Here is a 13906-nt window from a genome sequence, read left to right as displayed (position 1 = left end):
CTAAGATCCTGATTTGTCCGACCTCTTCTTTCTTCAACACCTTTGAAAATGTCTGGCCCCTCCGACCGTCGTTTTGACTTGAACCTTAGTGAAGAGGCATCCATGCCTTCTCCAGACAACATATGGTGCCCATCCTTCATATCCCCTACTGGTCCTCTTACCGTTGAGGATTCGGTGATGAAAAATGATATGATCGCTGCGGTGGGGGCCCAAAACCTTGTCACTCCCAAAGATAACAGACTTCTTTCCAAACGATCTGATTAGTTGGCTGTTAAGGATTCTCTGGCTCTCAGTGTGCAGTGTGCAGGTTTTGTGTCCAATATGGCCCAACGTCTATTTGCTCGAACCCATCAAGTTGAATCATTGGCGGCTGAAGTGATGAGTCTCAAACAGGAGATTAGAGGGCTCAAGCATGAGAATAAACAGTTGCACAAGCTTGCACATAACTATGCTACAAATATGAAGAAGAAGATTGACCAGATGCAGGAATCTGATGGTCAGATTTTACTTAATCATCAGAGGTTTGTGGGTTTGTTCCAACAGCATTGGCCTTCTTCTTCTGGGGCTTGTTGGAAATGTGCCCTAAAACCAATCATATGATGATACTTTACGGACATTTCACATGTTAAACCAATCTAGTTTAATATCAAGGGCAAAGATTATTGTTTTAAGCCGTCTCATATAAATGTTATATGCTTAAACGATAAGTCCAAGGAATATGTAATTAGGAGAATGTAATTTAAAGAAGTTAGATTCATGAGACCATTCTCTTTCGTATACATATCCTAAACGTTCCTGATTATAGGATTGCCAATTGGGCATTGACAGTCCGTTAAGATCAGTACGTGTTGTGTCTTCTTTCAGGGAGAGTGACTGATCTCGAGTCATTGATGTGATTGACACCAAGACAAGCATGTAGGTGCTCAATAGAGAATGAGTCCACTGAACACGATAAACGATGAGTTCTCATACTCATATCACATGAGAACTCATGGTTAGGATAATGCAAAGTAGTCCTTTGACTTGAGGCATCATAGTTGTCTTGTGGTTAGGTTCTTGATCTTTGACTATGTCAAAGTCACTCTGTCAGAAGGTGTCCATAGCATAGTTGGGGTTAAGTCACTTAGCCATGGAGGCAAGTGAATGCGCAACAAGGGATCTCTAACCTTCAAACCGGTTGAGGGAGAATACTCTATGATATGATTAAGAATCTCTGGCCAGAGTATGAATGAGATTTAGGAAGTCATTCCAAATCACATTCAAGGTAATCATATAAGTAAATGAATCACATTGGATAGTAGACATGATTAAACTATCAAACCAAACAATATGGTCAAGAGTATTGTATTAGAGAAAGACCGTATTGCATTGTAATCTTAAACTGAATAGGTTCTCCACCTCTTCTGATTAGCTTGGGTAACCATGACATACTGCTAGGTGTTACTGATGGTTTGTGGAAGCCCTAAACGTGTATAATCACTAAAGGGAAAATTGAAAGTAAGTTTCAATTCACAATCGATTTGAAAGAGTTCTAATCGCCCACTGCCTCGCTAAAAGGAACCTAATGGATCGTACATCGTGCAAGGTAGAGATTGAAGAAACAACAGAGATGAGTAAGGATAATTAAATGTTTTAATTATTTATGGCAATGATTAATTAATATGTTAATTAATCAAACGAATAAAGTTCGTTAAAGACCTCGGGTTAGTTTTGGGCCAAAAGGCCCAATGGGATTTGAATGTCAAGCCCATTAACTCAACTTGTATGACAACTTGAATAAACAAAGGGCTTGAAAGCCCAATAAACCCTTAAGGCCGGCCAAATAGAGGTGGGTAGTGAACTTGCTTTAATTGCAAGTTTGCCACTCCATTGTGAGGTGGTATAAAGGCAACTTTATAGCCATTTCATCCTTAGGGTTTCTTTTGGAGAAAATTGGAGAGAACATGTCTCTCCTTTTCTCTCTAAGAGGCCGGCCCCCTTGGAGGAGATTAGCTAGCAATCTCTCATCCTCCAAGGTCACTCATCTCTCTTTCAAGTCCCTCCTTGGTGTGGAAAAATTAGAGGTTCTCAATTTTGGGAACTTAGAGAATCCTTTCTACCATCCTCCTCCAAGAAATCGATGGAACTAAGAAGCAAGGAATGAAGGCCCTCTCCTTGGGTGATTAGCCTTTGCTTATGCAAAGAGGAATCAACAAAGGTATAAAATATCTCAACTCACTTTGTTCTTGAGTTGAGTCTTGGTTCACCTTTCTACTAGGCTTTGAATTTCATGGGTAATGTTTTGTTTTTGAGTGCATACAAGCATGATTTCGCCTTTAAATGTTAATTGCATGCAATAGATGTTGCTCAAATGAACATGTTTTTCACAAAATCTCCTTCAAGTGGTATCAAGAGCCTAGGTCTAGTAGTTGGTGAATCCTTTTGGGTTTTGTATTTTCATAGTTTATGATTTGAATGTTGTAATTGTTACAAGCTTTATTCTTGCTTCTTTGAATGTAAATTTTGTTAGAAAATTTGCCATCTCAAATGTTGTAGATGTAGTTCATATGAGCATGAATTTTGGAGCTAAAATTTGGTGCCATGTTTTTGGGGAAATTCGGCCAAATCCAAAGGGTGGTTTTTTGGGTTCTTGTTTGTCTTGTTAAAAGTGTTTTAAGGTGACTTTTGGAACCCCTAAGTACCCTAGGATGTTAACCCCCTTTGAGTAGTGAAATTTTGAATTTTATTGAGTGAAAAAATTCATGGAGCTCTTATGAGTTTTCATGTGTGTTCTTCAATGTTCTTGATGTTCTTACCAAGAACATAAAGTTTTGGTGTTTTGATTCAATATGTTTGTTGCTTTCAATAAAGTTTTGGTTTATTATTGATTGGTGATGGATGATTGGTGATGGATGATTTATGCCCTTATTGTTTGACAAAACATTTTTCTTACAACCAATCCCAATCAACTTTTCCTCACCTACCTATCCACTTGCACAAAGCACTTTCAAATTTTGAATTTTTCCCCTCCTTTTTCACTCTCACCAACCGGCCACCCTATTAAAATATGGTACTTTTGGGGCTTTTATGTAATTACATAAAGTTTTGATACTTTGTGTATTTGTACTTTGACCCGAAAGTTTACGTTTTTACGTAAAGGCCCAAAAACACTAAAGGACAAATTGTTTTGCTCCTTTAATGAAGTTTCTGTATTTGATGAATTTTTTGGGTTCTAGTTGTAATTACATGAAGTAGTGGACTTTTGTGTTCTTACAAAGTGACCTCAAAAGTTTATATTTTGCAACATAGCCCAAAAAGTTATGGTTATTGCATTTGGCCCAAATTAGTTGAGAACAAAATAGTTTTCTATCTTTAAATGAGAATTGGATTTTCATTTCATTTAGCTCCATTTAAATCAATTCTATGGAAACAAAAACCAAATGAAAATTTTGCATTCAAGTTTAATTAGTTAAAGCGTTAATTAATTAAAGAAATGGTGATTATGAACCTAAGCCTACGATAATTGAGCTATGTGAAAGGCCGTCTCAAATTTTTTTGAACCATGGGAATGTGTAGATTAGATTTTGGTTGTAATTTGATATGATCAAATGTTGTAAAAGAGCATAAGCTCTTCTTTAGTTCAAAGTAATTTGTTTTGATCAAATGTTGTAAAAGAGCATAAGCTCTTCTTTACTTTGAAGTACTCATTTCTTGTTTTAATTGATATGCATGAAATTGGAGTAGTTGGGTCCAACGCCCAATAGGAAAAATGATAGGAGCATATTTTTGCAACTTAGTTAGCTTGTTTCTTGGCATTTACTTAGTTTAATTCTAGTTATTTTAGTACTTTAAGCTATTTTCGTGTGTTTGTTGGTTCAAATAACAAAGTTAGCAACAAAGTGCTATTTGGAGCATTTTTGGGCCAAAACTGGATAGTGCAAGCATGGAGACATGAGGATGGACGTTTTTGAAGATTTGAAGGCTAGAAATCAGCATGTTTGTGTGCAAGTGTGTTGACCTACAATTACTAAACATCCATCCACTACACCCATTACATCCACTCATTACCAAACACTCACCTACTACACCCCTTACATCCACTCATTACCACAACACTCACCCACTACACCCATTACATCCACTCATTACCAAACATTCATCCACTACACCAATTACATCCACTCATTACCATAACATACACCACTACCACCTTAATTAGATGGTGGTCCTCTCCCTAGCCTATAAATACATCCACCCTTCACCATAACAAATGAGGGGGAAAAAGATCCATCAAAAGACACTACATTCACATCTCACAACTCTACTTACACTTTCATTCCTTGGCCGAGAGAACACAATCCAGCCATCCACCCTTCACCATAACTCACCTATATCCATCCACCACCATAATGTACCACTCATCCATCAAACCACACCTTGTGCCACAACAAAGAGAAGAAGGAGGACCTTTGGACGTGCTTGCCATTCAAGTTGGATTGTTGGAGCGTTTTTATGTGTTTTCTTTCTTTTGTTTTCAATGTCTAAATTTGTTTATCTTTGCTTTGTAAGTATGAGGAACTAAACCCTCCTTAGCTAGGGGGGAATTCGAAACCATGTTCATGCTTGCAATATGATTTGATTACCTTCAGTTATGATTTCATAAGTTGTGAATTCAATTTGTTTAACTGCTTGATTGATAACTTATTCGTGTATGTTTATTAAGAGTGCACACTTAGTTTGCATGCATGAATATGATGCTAGAGTATAAGGGAGTTTCACCTAATAGTTACAAATTTATATTCACAAGTAGTGGAGGTCGCTTATAAACGATCGCGTTAAATAAATTCTTGGCAGGAGTTTCATGCTCATCATAGTAACGAATGCCTCATCAATACTTATAGTTTTCATAATGCTTAATGATCTTTGATTGTATCTTTATTATGCTGTTCACGTAAAGAACTTTTGAAGAATGCTTGAATTGTTGTATGCGTTTTCCCATCCAATTCAATAACTTAAGGAGAACTTGAAGGTTAATTTAAGCGGACTTAATTAACCTGGGGTGTTGAGTTTCATGATTAATTGAAAGAACAACTGAAAATTGGTTTATGTGCAAGTATGTCATGTGTAGATAAAAACCTCCTAGCTAGCCTTCCATCTATTCAATTTACTCAAATTCATGCAGATTTCATTAGTTCTTTAATTTACTTGTTTTGTTTTCAAATCCGTCAAAACCAAAACCCCTTTTACTTTAAAGTGTTTTATTAGTCAAAATCTGTTTTGATTTGTGTTTTTAGGCAGATTTGAGCGTTTTTAGCTTGTTTTGAGTTCTTTGAGTTTGTTGTAAGTTCTTTGAGTCTCGTTTAGTGTTTTTAACTTTGTTTATATGTTTTTAAGTCAGTTTAGAGGTTTTAGCAAGCCCTCTTAATCCCCGGTTTAGAACGATCCCTACTTGCATTTATATTACAAATTGACAATAAGAGGGTTTAATTTGTGTGTTAAGTTAATTTTCGCATCAAATTTTTTGCGCTGTTGCCGGGGATTAGCAACTTTGCTAATCCCCCGTTGTTTCTTTTTCATGTCTTTTGTTTTAGTTACTGACTTTGTTTCTATTTGTGTCTTTTATTTTTACTTATGATATCTGATTTAGTTTTGTTTCCTTGATTTCAGGTACTAGAGAAGTAAGACATGGATTTTGCTACCATTCAAGCGTAATTGGCGAAACTTACTTCTCAATTGTCACAATATGCCGAAAGGACCACAATGCAAAGTGTCCCTACATATGGTGTGTCCTATGGGCAAGGATATCCAACTCATCAATGTTTTCAATTCGCTGCGAATGAAGATGTTGGGGTTATCAAGGCCATAGCCAATCATGGGACAACATGTTTTCGAACGCTTACAATTCAGATTGGAGAGATTATTCAAATTACATGTGGGAAGAACCTCAACAATTCCAACAAGATGGGTATTGGCAGCAAGAAGATGAGTTCTATTCAAGACCTATGCAGCCACCACAACAATCTACCCAATTCAATTCAGGTACGTCTTTGGATAATGATATGTTTAATAAGTTACTCACCTCTTTGAACCAGGAAGTAGAAAATGGAAACAAAGATATGCAAAATCAAACCAAGAAGACGGGTGAATTGGAGAAGCAAATTGGGCAAATTATGGAGTTCATGGCACAAATTCAAGAGCAAAGTGAACTCTCCAACTCAACTATTGAAAATTTGAAGGAAGATTTTGAAATCCATGATGCTATCACTTTGGGAAGTGCTATGGAGGTTGGAGGTGAACCCAAGACATCCAAACCAAGCCAAAACATGGATGAACAACTGCTGCTCGAAAAAGAGGAGAATAACAAGGCCATGGCAAGGGAAGAACCACCCTTGCCGCAACCCTATATGCCCTCTATGCCGTCCACTACAACCAAGGTAAGCCTAAATTCAATTTGTCCTGACCCCATTTCAACAAATGTCCTTATTCCTTACAGGATCATGCAATCCAAGGAAGAAGTGGGTGAGAAAGGCATCTTCAAAACCTTTCCAACGAATCAAGAGCAAGAAGTGGATGGGGAATGTCTAGAATTCATCAAAGAAGATACACTTGAGACAAAAATTCCCAAAGAAGCTAGATTTTATGACATGGGACAAGTCATAACTCTCAAAACACCAAATCTGGCCAAGTCCCATATCCCTACAACCTTCAAAGATGTGGTGTTCGTAATTGAGTTTGTATTGGAGCAAGCAAGTAAGCCATCTTCTCCAACTTCGATTTTATTATATATTAACTTGCTGATTTTGATGATTCAGGCACCTACACTAGAATTTAAACCATTGCCAGATCACGTCAAGTATCACCATCCATTCAAGGACCAATTCCATGCTATGGGCCCTATCCAAGTTTAGAAGGAAGTTTCGTCCAGCTGGAAGACGTTAAAGCAAGCGCTTCTTGGGAGGCAACCCATGTATTCAAATAAGGAAGATTTTTGAATTGCTCCACGATTGGTTTTGCATTCCTAAAAGCCTTCCTTTTTCTGTAGTTTTATTTTGCCGTGATTTTCTTTTTTTATTTGTTGCTTGTTTAATTGCTTTTGGTGTGGGTTTATTTTTAAAACACTAACAATTATGCAAGGTATTTTTACATTCATTTTCATAAAAAAAAAAGAATATTAAGCAGAAAAAAAGCTACAAGAGGGAGCCTTCACAAAGGCTGCTTAGGAGAAGTCTCAGTAGTCGACGGAGCCTCAGCAGTCGGCGGAGCCTCAGAAGGAGAAAGCATTGGAGGTTGATCATTTGGAGCTTCATTACACGGTACAGCCCTAGAAGACGAAGGCAAATGCTATTAGAAAAAACCTACAAACCTCTGATGATCAAGTAAAATCTAACCATCAGATTCCGGCATCTGGTCAATCTTCCTCTTCATGTTTTGTAGCATAGTTATGTGTGAGCCTGTGCAACTGTTTATTCTCATGCTTGAGCCCTCTAATCTCCTGTTTGAGACTCATCACTTCAGCCGCCGATGATTCAACTTGACGGGTTCGAGAAAATAGGCGTTGGGCCATATTAGACACAGAACCTGCACACTGCACACTGAGAGCCAGAGAATCTTTAACAGCCAACTCATCAGACCGTTTGGCAAGTAGTCTGTTATCTTTGGGAGTGATAAGGTTCCTGGCCACCACCGCAGCTGTCATATCATTCTTCATCACCAAATCCCCAACGGTAAGGGGACCAGTAGGGGATATGAAGGATGGGCGCCATATGTTGTCTGGAAAAGGCGGGACTGCCTCTTCACCAAAGTTCAAGTCAAAACGACGATCGGAGGGGCTAGACATTTTCAGAGGTGTTCAAGAAAGAAAAGGTCGGACAAGTCAAGATCGTAGAAGTGCAAGAAGGGAGTTTCTACAGGTAAAAATTCAAGTGTGCTTTGAACGTCATGCGTACCTCTATAAAAATCAGCACTCGACGGGATTTCAGAGATCGAAGAGGCGTGCTCAGAAATTGAAGAGGCCAACTCAAAAATTAAAGAGGCGCTTGCTTTCTCAAAAGTTGGGCTTACACAGAAACCACGACCAATCTTCTTTTCCAGATTTGTCCGCACCTGTCACATGCAACCTCTGCACTCGACGGGGTTTCAGAGATCGAAGAGGCAAGCTCAGATATCGGAGAGGCATCCGCTTTTCTAGACGTGTCCGCATCTGTCACATGCAGAGTCAGCTTTGCGAAAATCACGAGTAGTTTGTCGAAGCGCCGATTCCAGATATCGAAGAGGCACTTGCTTTTCCAGACGTGTCAGCGCCTGTCACATGCACACTCAGCCTTGCGGAAATTACAGGTAATATGTCAAAAATCTCTTGTGAAGTAGAAAACACGTCAAGTTTACTATTAAATCATCCAACGGTTGTTGACAAGAGTGAAAGAATAGTACCGGTTATTAATTCCTATAAATGTCACCCTTCACCCTCCATTGCAAGGCAGACATACATAACCCTTCTTCTTCTCTGAGGTGCAAAGTGATATCCAAATTCTTGGTACAGCAAACCAAGTTTCAGATTGTGTTGAATTGTTTGAAGAACTTTGTATATCAAAAAGAAAGATTCAAGAAAAAGAAGTGGCTGGAGAATGTCAAGAATTCATCAAAGAGGACGTATTTGAAACAACAAAGCCCAAAGAAGTTGAGTTTGATTACACAGGACAAATCACAACCATCGTAGTAAATCTGGTCAAATTCAAAGTCCCTGAAACGTTCAAAGAAGTGGTGTTCGTCCTTGAGTTCTTATCGGAGCAAAAAGATAAGACATTTTCTCCAATTTCAAATGCGTTTTTTACTAACATGTGATTTTGATGATTCAGGCACCCACGTTAGAATTTAAATCATTGCCGGATCATTTAAAATATCACCATCCATTCAAAGATCAATTCCATGCCATGCCCACCAATCAAGTTTAATTGGAGGTCTTCGTCCGGCTACAAGACGTTAAAGCAAGCGCTTCTTAGGAGGCAAAAATTTGATGCGAAATAGATAAGCACACAAATTAAACCCTCTTTTTGTCAAATTGTAGCAAAGATGTAAGTAGGGATCGTTCTAGACCGGGGATTAGGAGGGATTGCTAAACACTTGGAAAACTGACTTAAAACTCAAAAACAAAGTTTAAAACACTAAACTAGACTCAAAGAATGCAAAACTAAAAGTTAAAACACTTAAACAAACCTAAAAACCAAAACAGCAACTAGAAGACTCAAAACTGCCTAAAAACCACTTTCTGGGCAGTTTTGAGCACTTACACTAATCTGGACGAAATTGGTTGAAAACTTGAATCAAAACACCTAGAAACACAAATCAAAACACTTTCTAACTAATCTAAGACTTCAAAATAAAGGGGGAATTGTTTTGGACGAAAATTGAAAACAAAACAGAAACTTTAATTAACACAGATTGTAAAAACGATTTTGGTGAAATAGATGGTTAAAAGGCTAGTTAGGAGGTTCTTCTCCACACATGTCACACTTGCAAACAAAACGATTTTTCAGTTGTTCTTCCGATAAACTACGAATACTCAACGCCCCAAGTTAACCGTGAATTGCACTAATTAACCCTCAGTTTTTCCACAAGTTATTAAGTTGGATGATTGCATACGACAACCCAAAACATTCCCTACAAGTTCCCTACATGAATTGCATAATAGAGATACAAGCAAGAATCATTACGTTCTATGAAAAACATAAGCATTGACGAAGCATTTGTTACTATGAATTGCATGAAACTTATGCTAAGAATTCATTCAACGCGATCGTTTTCAAGCGATCTTCACTACTTGTGATTATAAGATTGTAACTATTAGGTGAAACTCCCTCATAATCTAGCATCATATTCATGCATGAAAACTAAGCGTGCACTCTCAATCAACATACACAAATAAGTTATCAATCAAATAGATGAACGAATTGAATCCATAACTTATGAAATAACAACTGAATGTAATCGAATCAAATTGCAAGCATGTACATGGTTTCGAATCACCCCCCAACTAAGGGGGTTTAGTTCCTCATACTCACAACACAAAGTTTATTGAATTGAAACATCAAAGACATAAGAAAGATTACACCTAAAATGCCAAAGAAGTCCACTTTGAAATCTGCACAGAAAGCTCCTCTTTCTTCTTCTCCTTGCTACGGCAGTGAGGGTTTAGGGGCTGTTTGGATGTGATTTCGGTTTAGGGATGGATTTGGGATGATATGGTGGTTCGGCAAAGGGTAAGGGAGGTGTATGGTGGTGCGGCACAGTGGGGTAGGTTGCTGGAATGGATGAGTGGCAGCTGGAATGGATGAGTGGCGGCTGGAATGGATGGATTTTGGGTGATGGTGGCTGCGGCAAAAGGTGGGGAGAAGGAGAGATGATTTTCTGATTTTGTGGAGAGGGGAAGATGTATGCGGCTAGGGTGTAAGGGTGGTATATATAGGCACTTAGAAACCCTAATGAAATCAGATTTTTAACAATGGGCTAGGGTTAGGTGCGGCTTGGGTTTAGGAGAAATGGACTAGGGTTTAACATGGCAGATTTTAGATGATTAGGCCCTAGGGTTCGGCATGGGTTGAAGGTCCACAAGGAAATTTGGGTTTAGGTCATCTAAAAGCCCAACGCCAAGAATAGAAACTCTCGAAAATGGAAACCTCCAAGAATAGAAACTTCCAACTTTTAGAAACTTTGGTTGCCAATTCCGATTTAGGAAAGATCGACCCAAAATGGAAACTTTTAGGCTTAGCTTTCCTACTTCAAGTAGGAAACCTCAAATCATCAACTCATCAATTCCATCCCAACCTTGCGTTCCAAGCATGTCCTTTTCAATTCAAGCTCACTTTTTGCTCCAAAAGCTCCAAATTGCATCATTTCATGTAATACGTCCGCTAAACCTGAAAACACAAGAAAGTAGCTTAAAAGACTCCTTTAACGAAGAAAACATAACAAAGATGCATAAGAACTAGCTAACTAAGGCGCATAAATATGCTCCTATCAGAGGCAACCCATGCATTCAACTTAGGAACGATGGAACTTTCACTCCACACTCAGATTTGCGTTCCTAAACCCTTATCTTTGCTGCCATTATTTTATCAAGCTTAGTTGTTTGTTTGTTTGTTTGCTTTCTGTGAGTTTATGCTTAAAACATTGAGGACAATGTTTGATTTAAGTGTGGGGGGGATAACAAAGTATTTTTGATGCAAATTCGTGGGTTTTATTTACCTATCCCCTCTAAAGTTGTTTCTCACTGTTTTTAAGTGTTTTTAGTGCATTTTGAGCTGTTTTGGTGTGTGTTGAAGTAAAAATCCGAAAATTTGATAAAAATTTGAAAAATTGTTTTGAAAAAGCCAAAAAGAGTTGTTTTTGTGTGTTTGTTTGTGTCTTAGGGTACCTTCCAACACAATGATGAGGATTTGGTTTTTAAGTGCATGACTGTTAAAGAAAGTTATAAACATGGATGGAAGTTTGATATGCTCTTTGGTTTATGCTTGGTTGTAGTTATAGTTTACGAATTCACATGTAATCACAAAAGGAAAAAATCAGTTTTTGTAACATGCTTAAAGGAAGGAACTCAAACTAACGCTACATCCTTGTGAGACTTGAGCCTAAACGTTATTTGGAGAGTTATTAATCTGTGCATTCTTGTTTTCTAAAGTCATTGCATGATCTCATCATTCTTTGCTTGGTTGCTACTTAGAATGCGTTTCATCATTATAGATCCAAATACTAGAACTCATGCCCGTTCCATTCAAAGCATGATATTGAGTGCATAACACATATTCAAGATGAAGTTGTTTAGTTACCACCAAAGCCAAAAAGCCTATCCCTTTTGTCATATGTTTTGTAGGTTTAACCCCCTTTGAGCCTTCATTAGCCTATTTTCTTTGTTAACCACATTATCCCTACCTAGCCTAGATTAGGACTGTCCACACCCTTGTTCTTAAAGAATAGTGAAGCATGACTTAGAGGGAATTCCTTTTGATTTTTGCAGAAAAACAAGTGTGGGGGTAGGGTTTTCAAAGTGTGTTTTGTGTGCCAAAGAAAAAGAAAAAAAGAAAAAAAAATTCGTGGAAAAAGAAAAAGATGAAGAAAAGTGTGTGAAAAGTATGAAAAAGAGTTGAAAAATAAGTGAGAATGAACTCACATGTGTTGGTTGTTGAAAAAAGGGTCCAAAAGTTTGAATTTGACCCTAAGTGTTGCATGAATCTTCCATTGTGTTTAAAAGTTTATTTTTGCATTCAAAAGTGAATTCTAAGTGTCAATTTCATTAATTTGCTTACTATTTCTTTAAGAACCTTTGTTTATCCCTACCTTCCTTTGTTAGCCAATACCCTTAGCCCCGTTACAACCCTTAGACTTCAATCTTGAGTGTTGTGTATTTCAATATGTGGAGTTTGGAATTGGTATGAGCATATGATATCACTGGTTCTCGCTTCTAAGTAGTAGCATTCCTTTCATGAGATCATATATATACATGCATTAATAATTCCAGAAAAGTGCTTTCTTTGCTATAACATATGTGAGTACTCGTTTTCATATTTACATCAATCTTCTCACATATACCTAGTGTAGGGTGTGTAGTCAGAAAATCTGAGTGAAAATTGAGTGCATATCTAGTAAGGAATTAAGGGAATTCTCTAAGGCATGTTACTACATTAAAAAATGTTGTTTTAATGGATTATATGCGAACTAGTTAATGGTGACTACGATTAAGTATGTGCTCGAGGGTAAGGATGACTAAAATCTTTGTAAGTAATGATTTTTAGCATGTCATATGCATTGGAAATCCCTCAGACAATTGTTGGAAGGTCTAGATTGTGTTTTGTTTTGTTTTGTTTTGCTCGAGGACTAGCAAAAGCTAAGTGTGGGGGAATTTGATAGGAGCATATTTATGCGACTTAATTAGCTTGTTTCCTTGCATTTACGTTGCTAGTACTTAGTAATTTTAGTATTTTAAGCTATTTTCGTGCAATTTCAGGTTTTAAGGACAAAGTATGCAAACATGTGTATTTTAGAGCCTTTTGGAGCAATTTTGGGCATGAATTGAATAGCTTATGCTTGGAGCAATGTAGATGGACGAAATTGAAGACCAAAGCATGCTAGGAATCAGCCAAAGAGAGGAAGAAAAATTAATTCAAATCAAGGAAGGAAAAGGAATCCAAGAAGAAGAGGGATTGACTAAGTCCAAATTGCCTAATTTGGTCTTAACTTTCCTATTTCCAATCCATTCAATTTCCAGCAGCAAGGAGGCTTCCTAAATAATTTAGGACACTTAAATATAGGTCCTAGAAATCCTAATACCTGCCTAGGAAGTTGCCGCACCCAACCCTCCAACTTACCTTTATTGCGGCACCAAATCTGCAAGGAAATCACATTCCCTTAATTTTCTAGTCTTTGCCGCACATCACCTTACCTTTTCTCCTTTTAATTCTAATTTCTTACGTTTTCTTGGAGGATTTGGAAATTTAAACTTAGCCAATTTCAGTTCCAAACCGTGCCTTACCCTCTCCTATATATATATGTTATTGCCGCACCATTCTGGAGGAGACTCCACCCTTCACCATAACCAACCTATATCCATCCACCACCACAAATCACCACAAAAACCTTCAACCATCCCTTGTGCCGCAACAAAGAAGAAGGAAGGAGACCATTGGACATGCTTGCCATTCAAGACGTTGGATTGTTGGAGCGTTTCTAGGTGTTTTCATTCTTTGTTTTCAATGTCTAAATTTATGTATCTTTGTTTTGCGTTTATGAGGAACTAAGCCCTTCTTGGCTAGGGGGCTATTCAATACCATGATTATGTTGGAAGTATGCCCACAAAACCACTCATTTGATGTAATAGCTTTTTGGAATACTTAATGTATTAAACTTTTATATGTTTAATGAAGGGCAAAGCTTATTG

Source organism: Malus sylvestris, chromosome 8 (assembly GCF_916048215.2).
Source record: "Malus sylvestris chromosome 8, drMalSylv7.2, whole genome shotgun sequence".
In the NCBI taxonomy this organism is placed as follows: Eukaryota; Viridiplantae; Streptophyta; class Magnoliopsida; order Rosales; family Rosaceae; genus Malus; species Malus sylvestris.
Note: the sequence above shows the minus strand (reverse complement) of the source record.